This window comes from Papio anubis, chromosome 6 (genome assembly GCF_008728515.1).
Source record: "Papio anubis isolate 15944 chromosome 6, Panubis1.0, whole genome shotgun sequence".
NCBI lineage: Eukaryota > Metazoa > Chordata > Mammalia > Primates > Cercopithecidae > Papio > Papio anubis.
In genome coordinates, this window is record NC_044981.1 from 104,574,371 (window position 1) to 104,585,536 (window position 11,166).

The 11,166-nt window shown below is 48.4% G+C and overlaps 1 pseudogene; it reads left to right on the forward strand.

The window, feature by feature from the left end:
* Positions 1-695: 695 nt before the first annotated feature.
* LOC116275631 lies at positions 696-792 on the forward strand (annotated as a pseudogene).
* Positions 793-11,166: the final 10,374 nt, after the last annotated feature.

Genomic DNA, 11,166 nt, shown 5'->3' on the forward strand with positions numbered 1-11,166 from the left:
CCCAGGCTCAAGGTCTCAGAGGTGCCATTAGAGCCTTGTCAATCTGGAGGAGTTACAGGGACACTTGTGAAGTCCAGCAGAGGTTAGGAAGGAATGCATATGAGAAATGCTCTTTCTCCCAGTCCCTTCCTCCCCCAGTGACTTTAATCATACCTGCTTGCTCTCCAGTGAAGGGACAAACAGAGGGATATCAGGGTGCAGAAAAGTCCCCTCTTCCTGAGGCAAATATGCTGACTGCAAAAGGAAAAACATTGCCTGGCCAACATGCCTGCCTTGCTGGCCTGTTCTGTGTCTGTGACCAGGAATTTCAAGGAGGGGATTCTGTGTCGGGGAGGACCCTGTCATCACGTGCTGGGAGATGCCAGCTCACAAGAGCCACGTTCCCAGGTGTGCTCAGCCCTCTTCCTCTGCAGCCTGCAATTCTGCAGCATTCCAAGGACTGGGCTCTAGTTCTCTTCACATCTGAAGCCATCTCCAGGAGAGATATAAGTGACATCACAATGGCAGAGATAATGATAACTACTACTTATTAAGAGCTATATATTAATATTAACCATGTGCTCTGCATGGATCATCTACTCCTTCTGCGATACTGCAGAAAATGTGGTATTGTGCCCAATATACAGACAAGGAAAACTGAGGCCTATAGATACCAAGACACTCACCCAGGTACACAGAGCAGGAAGGAGAGCTCAATAGCTTCTGGGCCTTTTGGCTAAGATCAAGTGTAGCAGCTGCTATCAGTTTAACATCTGATACTGAAGCAGTGTCATCTCACACTGAGGAAATCAAGGATGCGGACACACAAGAAGTGAGTTTAAGAGTGGAGGTTTAATAGGTGAGAGAAAGAGAAAAGAGAAAAGTGTCCTCTCCTGCAGCAAGAGAGGCTCCCGAGTGGGTCTTCCGGTTTCATGGTGAAATGCACAGGGTTTTACAGACCAGCTTGAGGAGATGGTGTCTGATTTACATAGGGTCCAAAGATTGGTTGCAGCAGGTGGGCCACTGACACAGCACAAAGCTGGCTGCCCCATCCTAATATTTTATTATGCAGATGGGTTCTCTACCTGGTTGGTGCCACATGGCCTGTTCCTTTACTGCACACATGGTTGACAAAGAAGGGAACATGGAGCCTCCATGTTGCACATGCTTGATCACCAGGTAGCCTTTTCCTATTGGCACAGCTGCCGGTATTCATCCGTGCGAGCTTCTAGCTTGCTTTTTTATGTCTGCAGCTTGATTTTTCAGGCTGCTCTTTGTTAGAAAAGAAATGATTTTGGGACTGCTTTTTATTAAAAGGGAAACCTTACCAAGGACTCTCTTACCCTTATTCGCAGCCAAAATAATTTCTTTTTAGCTCCTGTATCAATACATCCTGTACTAGAGGACAATAATCAAATGAGTTTTTGGAGGAGGGAGATGGGATCTGAGTGTGCTGAGAGTACTTCACACATTGACGTATGCTGCAGTACCTCCAGGATTGGAGCATGCCTCTGGGATAAGTTAAACAAAAAGTAGAACTTAGATTCCATCAGAGGCTGGTGTATCCATCCGGGGTACCCCTTTCACTGGGCAGCACTGCCTTCCATATACCAGTGCCCATCCTGCCCGCCAGTCCCCCTCCAAGTCCTGCTCTTCCCTGGGGTCCGGCCTGGGCAGTGAGAGAGTGAAGCTGGCATTGATTAGTCTGTTGGCTCCCGGTCTGCGCTCAGATCAAGGCGGTGGGGACAATGTTTTAGGCAACACACGAAACCCTCATTCCTCCATGGGAACCAAAGGTCTCAACGTCATTTTAGTGCTGATGACACAGAAGCCCAGGGATGGAAATGGCCAATTTTGAGCTTCTCAGGACAGCCGTGGGACCTTCTGCTCTTAACCTGGGGCCAGTGCTGGCTCTCAGACCAGTCCAGCCAGATCAGGGCCTGCTTTTCAGGGGATGCAGCCTTTGTCCACCACCCTGCAGGTCCTGGAGGATGAGTGTGGCTCTAAGTTAACTGAATGTTGACAACAAAAGGTCTGCAAAATGGGCAGGTATTCCATTTATAGCAACGCCTTGGGGACCCTAAGGAGATGGCCCCCACAGATGCTGTCGGGCTTTATCGAAGCACATGGCTAAGTGAGAGAAGCTTTGAGCTCTGACCCCGTGTTTAAATCAAGGGCCAGTGGTACAACCGATAGCCCAGCACATGCCTAATGTTTTCTGAATCCTTTTTAGGGTCACTTACACTATAGAGCTGCCTCATCTACGCCTCTGCCACAACAACCCTGGGAGGGGCATCCTGACATGGAAAGAGTGAGGCTCAGGAAGACTGCGTGACTTATCCAAGGTCACATGGCCTGTAGGCAACTGAACCAGTCCTTGATTCAGAGTTGCCTGAATCAAGCTCCCACATTTTCAACATGTGACCACACTCCTCCATGCTGAGGACGTTTCTGCTTGCAAACTGGTGTTTTTCTGGAAGAACAAAGAAGGCCATACCAGACAAATCTGGCTTATAATGAAAAAACCACCTTATGCCATATGGGTAAGCCTGGGGACCAGGTGCCTGGACCTGTGAGGTGAGTGTGACTCCGGGGAGGAGAGGAGCATAGCCAGGCTGCCTCACCTACCGCCCCTAGGCAGCAGCCCCCGAGTGGATCCCCACAAACTGCAAGGACTTTTGGAATGGACTGAATTGTGTCCCCCACAAAATTCACAGGTTGAAGCCCTATCCACCAGTGTGACTGCATTAGGAAACAGGGTCTGTAAGGAGGTAATGAAGGTTAAATAAGGCCAGGCTGGGAGCAGTGGCTCATGCCTGTAATTCCAGCACTTTGGGAGGCCAAGGCGGGTGAATCACTTGAGGTCATGAGTTCGAGACCAGCCTGGCCAACATTGCAAAACCCTGTTTCTACTAAAAATACAAAAATTAGCTGGGCATGGTGGTATGTGCCTGTAGTCTCAGCTACTTGGGAGGCTGAGGCAGGAGAATCACTTGAACCCAGGAGGTGGAGGTTGCAGTGAACCGAGATCGCGCCACTGCACTCCAACCTGGGCAACAGAGTGAAACTCCATCTCACACACACACACACACGCAAATGTTTAAAAGAGGTTCTAAGGATGAGGCCTTAATTCACTGGACTGGTGTTCTTAGAAGTAGGGGAAGAGACAGCAGAGCTCACTCTCTCTCTGCAGGTGCACAGAGAAAAGTCTGCATGAGGACACAGCAAGAAGGCGGCCATGTACACACTAGGAATGTTACAGGAAAGGGGTCCCGATCCAGACCCAAAGAGAGGGTTCCTGGATCTTACACAAGAAAGATCTGTGGATCAAGGCAAGTCCATAGAGTAAAGTGAAAGCAAGTTTATTAGGAAAGTGAAGGAATAAAGAATGCCTATGCCATAGGCAGAGCAGCCCCGAGGGCTGCTGGTTGCCCATTTTTATGGTTATTTCTTCAAGATGTGCTAAACAAGGGGTGGATTATTCATGCCACCCCTTTTTAGACCATGTAGGGTAACTTCCTGATGTTGCCATGGCATTTGTAAACTGTCAGGGTGCCTGTGGGAGTGTAGCAGTGAGGACGACCAGAGGTCACTCTCGTGGCCATCTTGGTTTTGGTGGGATTTAGCTGACTTCTTCACTGCAACCTGTTTTATCAGCAAGGTCTTTATAACCTGTATCTTGTGCCAACCTCCTGTCACATCCTGTGACTTAGAATGCCTTCACTGTCGGGGAATGCAGCCCAGTAGGTCTCTGCCTCATTTTGCCCAGCTCCTACTCAAGATGGAGTTGCTCTGGTTCACACGCCTATGACAAAACTGCAAGGACTTTTGGAATGGACTGAATTGTGTCCCCTGCCAAATTCATAGGTTGAAGCCCTACCCCACAATGTGACGGTATTTGGAAATAGGTGCTATAAAAAGGTAATCAAGGTTAAGCGAGGCCCTAAAAATGAGGCCTTAATCCACTGAATTATCCTTAGAAGAAGAGAAAGAAGTCAGGAGTGATGGCTCATGCCTGTAATCCCAGCACTTTGGGAGGCTGAGGTGGGCAGATCATGAGATCAGGAGATGGAGACTATCCTGGCTAACATGGTGAAACCCTGTCTCTACTAAAACTACAAAAATTAGCTGGGCATGGTGGTGCGTGCCTGTAGTCCCAGCTACTCGGGAGGCTGAGGCAGGAGAATTGCTTGAACCCGGGAGGCAGAGGTTGCAGTGAACTGAGATTGCACCACTACACTCCAGCCCGGTGACAGAGTAAGACTCCATCTCAAAAAAAAAAAAAAAGGGAAAGAGACACTGGAGCGCTCTCTCTCTCTCTCTCTCTCTCTCTGCAGGTGCACAGAGAAAAGGCTGCATGAGGACACAGCAAGAAGGCAGCTGTGTACACACCAGGAAGAGAGGCCTCACCTGAAACCAACCCTGAGGGCACCTACAGGGCCCATAGACCTGTAAAAAGATCAATGTCTGTTTAAGCCACCCAATTTGTGGTATTTTGTTGTGCTCTCTGAGCATATTAATACAGTTTTTTTTTTTTTTTTTTTTTTTCCAGAGATCCTCAAAGCTCGCATTCCAACATAACACAGGAGTGAAAGCACAGGCTTTGAAGTCAGGAAGGACTAAGATCTCAACCTGGCTTCCCATTCAGCAGGACCTTGGCTTTCATCTCTAGGATCCTGTTTCATAAGATTGATATGAAACTTAATTGAAGCAATGCATAGGAAATACTTGTCATGGTATGTGGAACATGTGAGGATATTACTATTATCCTTATTGTAATTGCTTTTGCAAAAAATTATATCAGTGAGAAAATTATGGCTTTGGGGGAGATCTGATCTGGCCAATCCCCCTTTTGCCTTTAGCCTTCAACTGCCCTTAATTATTCCTGGACTTAGGCTAAGCTAACTTTGGGAAACATTTAGTTTATAGTTTAAATGATAATAGCCTTTCCACCAAATTCAACCACCTTTGTAAAGCTAATGAGAGACTACCAGGCTAGGAGGATAGAGGAACCTGAATTTGGCTAAGGTGGAGACATAAACAATTGCCAGCCATTATTCCGGAGGTCACAAGATATGCAGCTTCCCCAGTGATTCCTGCAGATAACATCACTACTGTAGAAGGTTAAGATTGGTCTTTTGAGATGTCTTTTCAGGTTTTCTGCATGTCTCACACTGATAATGGCTCCACCTGGATCCCCAAGGGCTCCTGTGGTCCTACCTAGAAGCGACTCAGCTCAGGAGGACCATTTCCCACACCCCTCTGATGGCACCCCCAACCAATTGGCAGCAAGCACGCATTGCCTAGGCACCCCCACCCCTTTCCGCAAACTACCTTTGAAAAACCCTAGCCCCCGAATTCTTGGGGAGACTGATTTGAGTAATAATAAGAGTCCAGTCTCCCGTTCAGCTGTCTCTGTGTGAATTAAACTCTTTCTCCATTGCAATTCCCCTGCCTTAATAAATAGGCTCTATCTGGGCAGCAGGCAAGAAGAGTCCATTGGGTAGTTACATTATGAGGTTCTCTTTACTCTGATGGAGCTGGCAGATGGTACTTGGGTTCAACTGCTCTGAGTTTTTCTAGCTGTGGTCCGTTGTTCCAAAGCACACATCCTGACTCTAGGGTGTCACTGGGGTCTGGTACAGGTAGTTAGGCATGAGCAGGGCGGGAGAGGGCTCTCCCCTACCCACCAGGAATGTCAGGTGATGGTCTCAGGTGATGGTGTGACAATGATCACACTGCCGTTCTAAAAGTGATTATTCGGCACCCTACGCCAGGGAGAGACAATCTCCTGAAGAGCCACAGCTGTTAACGTTAAAGTGTTAATTTAATGCAGGTGCCAGGGAGAAGCAAAAATTGCTTCCAATAAAGTCTCAGTTATTGGGCTACTGAGCTCAGGCATGCGCGTTAAGCCACAAAATGGTGGAATATGACTTTCCGGGGGCCTCCACCGGAAAAGGGAGCGTGCCGCCTACAACTTCCTAAACCCACTGTGCGTGCTCAGTTCCCAAGCGTCAGGACTGCTCTCTGCATGTGGGCATCCCACCCTAAGGGAAGAATTATGGGAAAGGGCTGCAAGATGCCAGAGGTGGGCCAGGCTATAAAGTCCAAGGATCAAATTTAAATGCCGCACTTGTTCTTCAAGTTGCCAGCTTGAGACGCTTCCAAGTAAGTGTACTTTCCTTTCTTTCCTGCTCTCTCTTGCTCTGAAACTTGCCTGGGTCTCTTTTTCTGCCTTGTGCCCCTCAGTCGAATTCTTTCTTCTGAGGAGGCAAGAACTGAGGTTGGTGCAGACCTGTATGGATTCACTGCCAGTAACTCGGACACCTTCCACCAGTAACAGGGTGCGTCCACGGGGGTTCGTGGCCTATTTTTAGCATATAACAAGTTTGTGAAGTGTCACCCATCAGCCTGCAACGATGCTACACAGGCTAACCAACACATCATGTTCCTTTGCTTTTGGCTGGAATTAAACAGTGTCACCATGGAAACACTGCTTATCTCTAATGACCAGAAGCTGAGATCAATGGATATTCATGTCCTTGATTTATAAGAATATTGGAGCATAAAATACCTATTATCTTATCATAGATCCTACAGGACCCATGAGGAGAAAAGAAAGAAAAGCAGTCCTATGTAAACCAAAAATAAAACTCAAAGCTTCCCCCTCCCCACTTCAAGTTTCCCACCCGGATCGAACCAATGTCAATCTTACTTGTATTGATTGATGTATTGTGTCTCCCCAAAATGTATAAAAGCAAGCTGTACCCCGACCCCCTGGGCACATGTCAGGCCCTCCTGAGGCTGTGTTACGGGCATGTCCCTAACCTTTGGCAAAATCAACTTTCTCAATTGACTGAGACCCGTCTCAGATATTCTGGGTTCACACCAAGTAGGTGAAAAGGTCAGGCACCCTGGCTGAAATTGCTGCACTAGTTTTGGGTATTTTTCTCCCAGAAATTTTATAGCAATAATGCACTATAGTGTTCAAGACCTGCTTGCTTTTTAATTATCTATGGCTTAAGCATGTACTATTCTTCTGCTACTCTGCTCTGATTTGCCTAAAACCAAGGCAAGTAGAGAAGCTGTGAAGGCGTTCCTCACCTGCCATCGCGTGTCTGTGCATCGGCTCCACACCTGGTGAGTATGTGGTCCTCATACTGCTGGGTGGCAGTGCAGGAGGTGTCTTTAGTGACATGTTGTTGTGTTGCCTTTTATGTGCAGGGCATAATTGATGAACCGGATTTGTCACATTCAATAGCCCCAGGAAAAGCTTTGTCCTGGATGCCTGCAGGGCTCCATGTCACAGGGAGGAGAGGAGCCATTTCTACCCTGTCTCTCTGATATTTCGGCATCCAGGGTCTCACTGACCTTGGGGCCAATTCCTGAGGATAGTAAACAACTCACCCAGGATGTGCCTTTCTTATTCAAAGGAACTCATCCAGCACCGGCACCCCCAACCACCTCTTTCATTGGTCCTCACACTCCAGGCCACCATTCACTGCCCTTATCATCTCAGAGCTGGGTGCCAGACTGCTAGGAACAGCCCCTATGCCCACAGCATGCTGAAATTATTCACTGTTCAGCTCTCAGCCTGCTGCAGCTGCCTGGCCCACACCTTCCTACGAAGGCACAATAAAGGTTCTTCTTCACACCTCACCCACCCACCCCCATGCATTGCGACCAACCTGGTGCATCCCTGTGTGGCCCTGCCTGGTGTGCCCTGTCTCCTGTGTAAACCAAAAATAAAATTAAAAGCCCCACAACCGACTAAATGGATCTCTTCCCTCAGCCAAGGAAATTCCAAAGTCAACCTGAAAAACCAGTTCAGGTCATGAAGCAGAGGTCAGCTATGCCTCTCTGTCCCCTCCTCCCTTTGAAATTCAGGCACAGCTGACCAGCATTAACATTAAAATGAGATCTTAAGACTGATAGAACAGACTCTAGCAATAAGATACCAAATTCTAACATCACTCTAGTATAGCATCACATGACAGATGGCAGGCCCTGAAAGAAATCAAAGTATTTTATCCCAAAATATATTTCTTTGACATATTTTTATTTTTCTTTTTTTTTTTTTGAGACGGAGTCTTGCTCTGTCGCCCAGGCTGGAGTGCAGTGGCCAGATCTCGGCTCACTGCAAGCTCCGCCTCCCGGGTTCACGCCATTCTCCTGCCTCAGCCTCCAGAGTAGCTGGGACTACAGGCGCCCGCCACCTTGCCTGGCTAGTTTTTTGTATATTTTTTAGTAGAGGTGGGGTTTCACCATGTTAGCCAGGATGGTCTTGATCTCTTGACCTCGTGATCCGCCCATCTCGGCCTCCCAAAGTGCTGGGATTACAGGCCTGAGCCACCGTGCCCGGCCTATTTTTATTTCTTTATTGATGTTTATAGAGACAGTGTCTTGCTATGTTGCCCAGGCTGGTTTCAAACTCCTGGGCTCAAGCAATCCTGCCTCAGCCTCCTAAAGTGCTGGGATTACAGTTGTGAGCCACTGCACCCAGCCTCTTTGACATATTTTGAAACGGCCCTGCAAAGCTACCTCTCATAGGGAAAATCTACATTCTCTAGAGAATCCCCTTCCCTTTCTAGGTCTTTTCCGGATCCAGGAGAGATTAAGAATCTGGCACCTTTTTAGGTTTGATAAGAGAGATTTACCATCTATTATCTCTGAAGCCTGCTACCCAGAGGCTTCAACTACATAAGTGTCAGGCCTCTGGGCCCAAGCCAAGCCATAGAATCCCCTGTGACTTGCACGTATAAGCCCAGATGTCCTGAAGTAACTGAAGAATTACAAAAGAAGTGCAAATGCCCTGCCCCTGCCTTAACCGATGACATTCTACCACAAAAGAAGTGAAAATGGCCGGTCCTTGCCTTAAGTGATGACATTACCTTGTGAAAGTCCTTTTCTTGGCTCATCCTGGTTCAAAAATCTCCCCCACTGAGCACCTTGTGACCCCCACTCCTGCCTGCCAGAGAACAACCCCCCTTTGACTGGAATTTTCCTTTACCTACTCAAATCCTATAAAACGGCCCCACCCCATCTCCCTTCGCTGACTGTCTTTTCACTCAGCCCGCCTGCACCCAGGTGAAATAAGCAGCCATGTTGCTCACACAAAGCCTGTTTGGTGGTCTCTTCACACGGACACGCATGACATTTTGGTGCCGTGACTCGGATCAGGGGACCTCCCTTGGGAGATCAATCTCCTGTCCTCCTGCTCTTTGCTCCGTGAGAAAGATCCACCTATGACCTCGGGTCCTCAGACCCAACAGCCCAAGGAACATCTCACCCATTTTAAATCGGGTCAGCGGCCCCTTTTTTACTCTCTTCTTCAACCTCTCTCACTATCTCTTAACCTCTTTCTCCTTTGAATCTTGGCACCACCCTTCAATCTCTCCCTTCTCTGAATTTCAATTCCTTTCATTTTCTGGTAGAGACAAAGGAGACATGTTTTATCCGTGGAACCCAAAACGCCGGCGCCGGTCACGGACTGGAGAAGGCAGCCTTCCCCTGGTGTTTAATCATTGCAGGGACGCCTCTCTGATTACTCACCCATGTTTCAGGGGTGTCTGACCATGCTGCGGGGACGCCTGCCTTGGTCCTTCACGAAAAGTGGCAAGTCCCACTTTTCTGGGGGAGGGGCAAGCACCCCAACCCCTACCCTCCCTGTCTCTACCCCTTCTCTGCTTTTCTGGGGGAGGGGCAAGTACCCCGACCTCTTATTTTTGCGCCCCCTCTTATTTTTGCACCCTGACCTCTTATTTTTGTGCCCCAATCCCTTAGTTCCACACCCCGATCCCTTTCCCGATTTTCTGGAGGGCAAGAACCCCCGAACTCCTTCTCTCCATATCTCTACTCTCTGTTTTCTCTGGGCTTGCCTCCTTCACTATGGGCAACCTTCCACCCTCCATTCTTCCTTCTCCCTTAGCCTGTGTTCTCAAGAACTTAAAACCTCTTCAACTCACACCTGACCTAAAACCTAAACGCTTTATCTTCTTCTGCAACACCGCTTGGCCCCAATACAAACTTGACAATGGCTCTAAATAGCCAGAAAATGGCACTTTAGATTTTTCCATCCTACAAGATCTAAATAATTGTCGTAAAATGGGCAAACGGTCTGAGGTGCCCGACGTCCAGGCATTCTTTTACACATCGGTCCCTCCCTAGTCTCTGTTCCCAATGCAACTCGTCCCAAATCTTCCTTCTTTCCCTCCCGCCTGTCCCCTTAGCCCCAACCCCAAGCGTCGCTGAGTCTTTCTAATCTTCCTTTCTACAGACCCATCCGACCTCTCCCCTCCTTGCCAGGCCGAGCTAGGTCCCAATTTTTCCTTAGCCTTCGCTCCACTACCTTGTAATCCTTTTATCACCTCCCCTCCTCACACCCGGTCTGGCTTACAGTTTCTGGCTTACAGTTTCCTTCCACAACTAGCCCTCCCCCACCTGCCCAGAAATTTCCTCTTAAAAAAGTGGCTACAGCTAAAGGCATAGTCAAGGTTAATGCTCCTTTTTCTTTATCCGACCTCTTCCACATCAGTTAGTGTTTAGGCTCTTTTTCATCAAATGTAAAAAACCCAGCCCAGTTCATGGCCCGTTTAGCAGCAACCCTGAGACACTTTTCAGCCCTAGACCCTGAAAGGTCAGAAAGCGGTCTTATTCTTACTATGCATTTTATTTTATTACCCAATCTGCTCCTGACATTAAATAAAACTCCAAAAATTAAATTCCGGCCCTCAAACCCCACAACAGGACTTAATGAACCTCGCCTTCAAGGTGTACAATAATAGAGTAGAGGCAGCCAAGTAGCAACTTATTTCTGAGTTGCAATTCCTTGCCTCCACTGTGAGACAAACCCCAGCCACATCTCCAGCACATAACTCCGAACGCCTAACCACAGCTGCGAGGGATTCCTCCAGAACCTCTTCCCCCAGGATCTTGCTACAAGTGCTGGAAATCTGGCCACTGGGCCAAGGAATGCCCGCAGCCCGGGATTCCTCCTAAGCCGTGTCCCATCTGTGTGGGACCCCACTGGAAATCAGACTGTTCAACTCGCCCGGCAGCCACTCCCAGAGCTCCTGGCACTCTGGCCCAAGGCTCTCTGACTGACTCCTTCCCAGATCTTCTCGGCTTAGTGGCTGAAGATTGATGCTGCCCCATTGCCTCGGAAGTCTCCTAGACCATCACAGATGC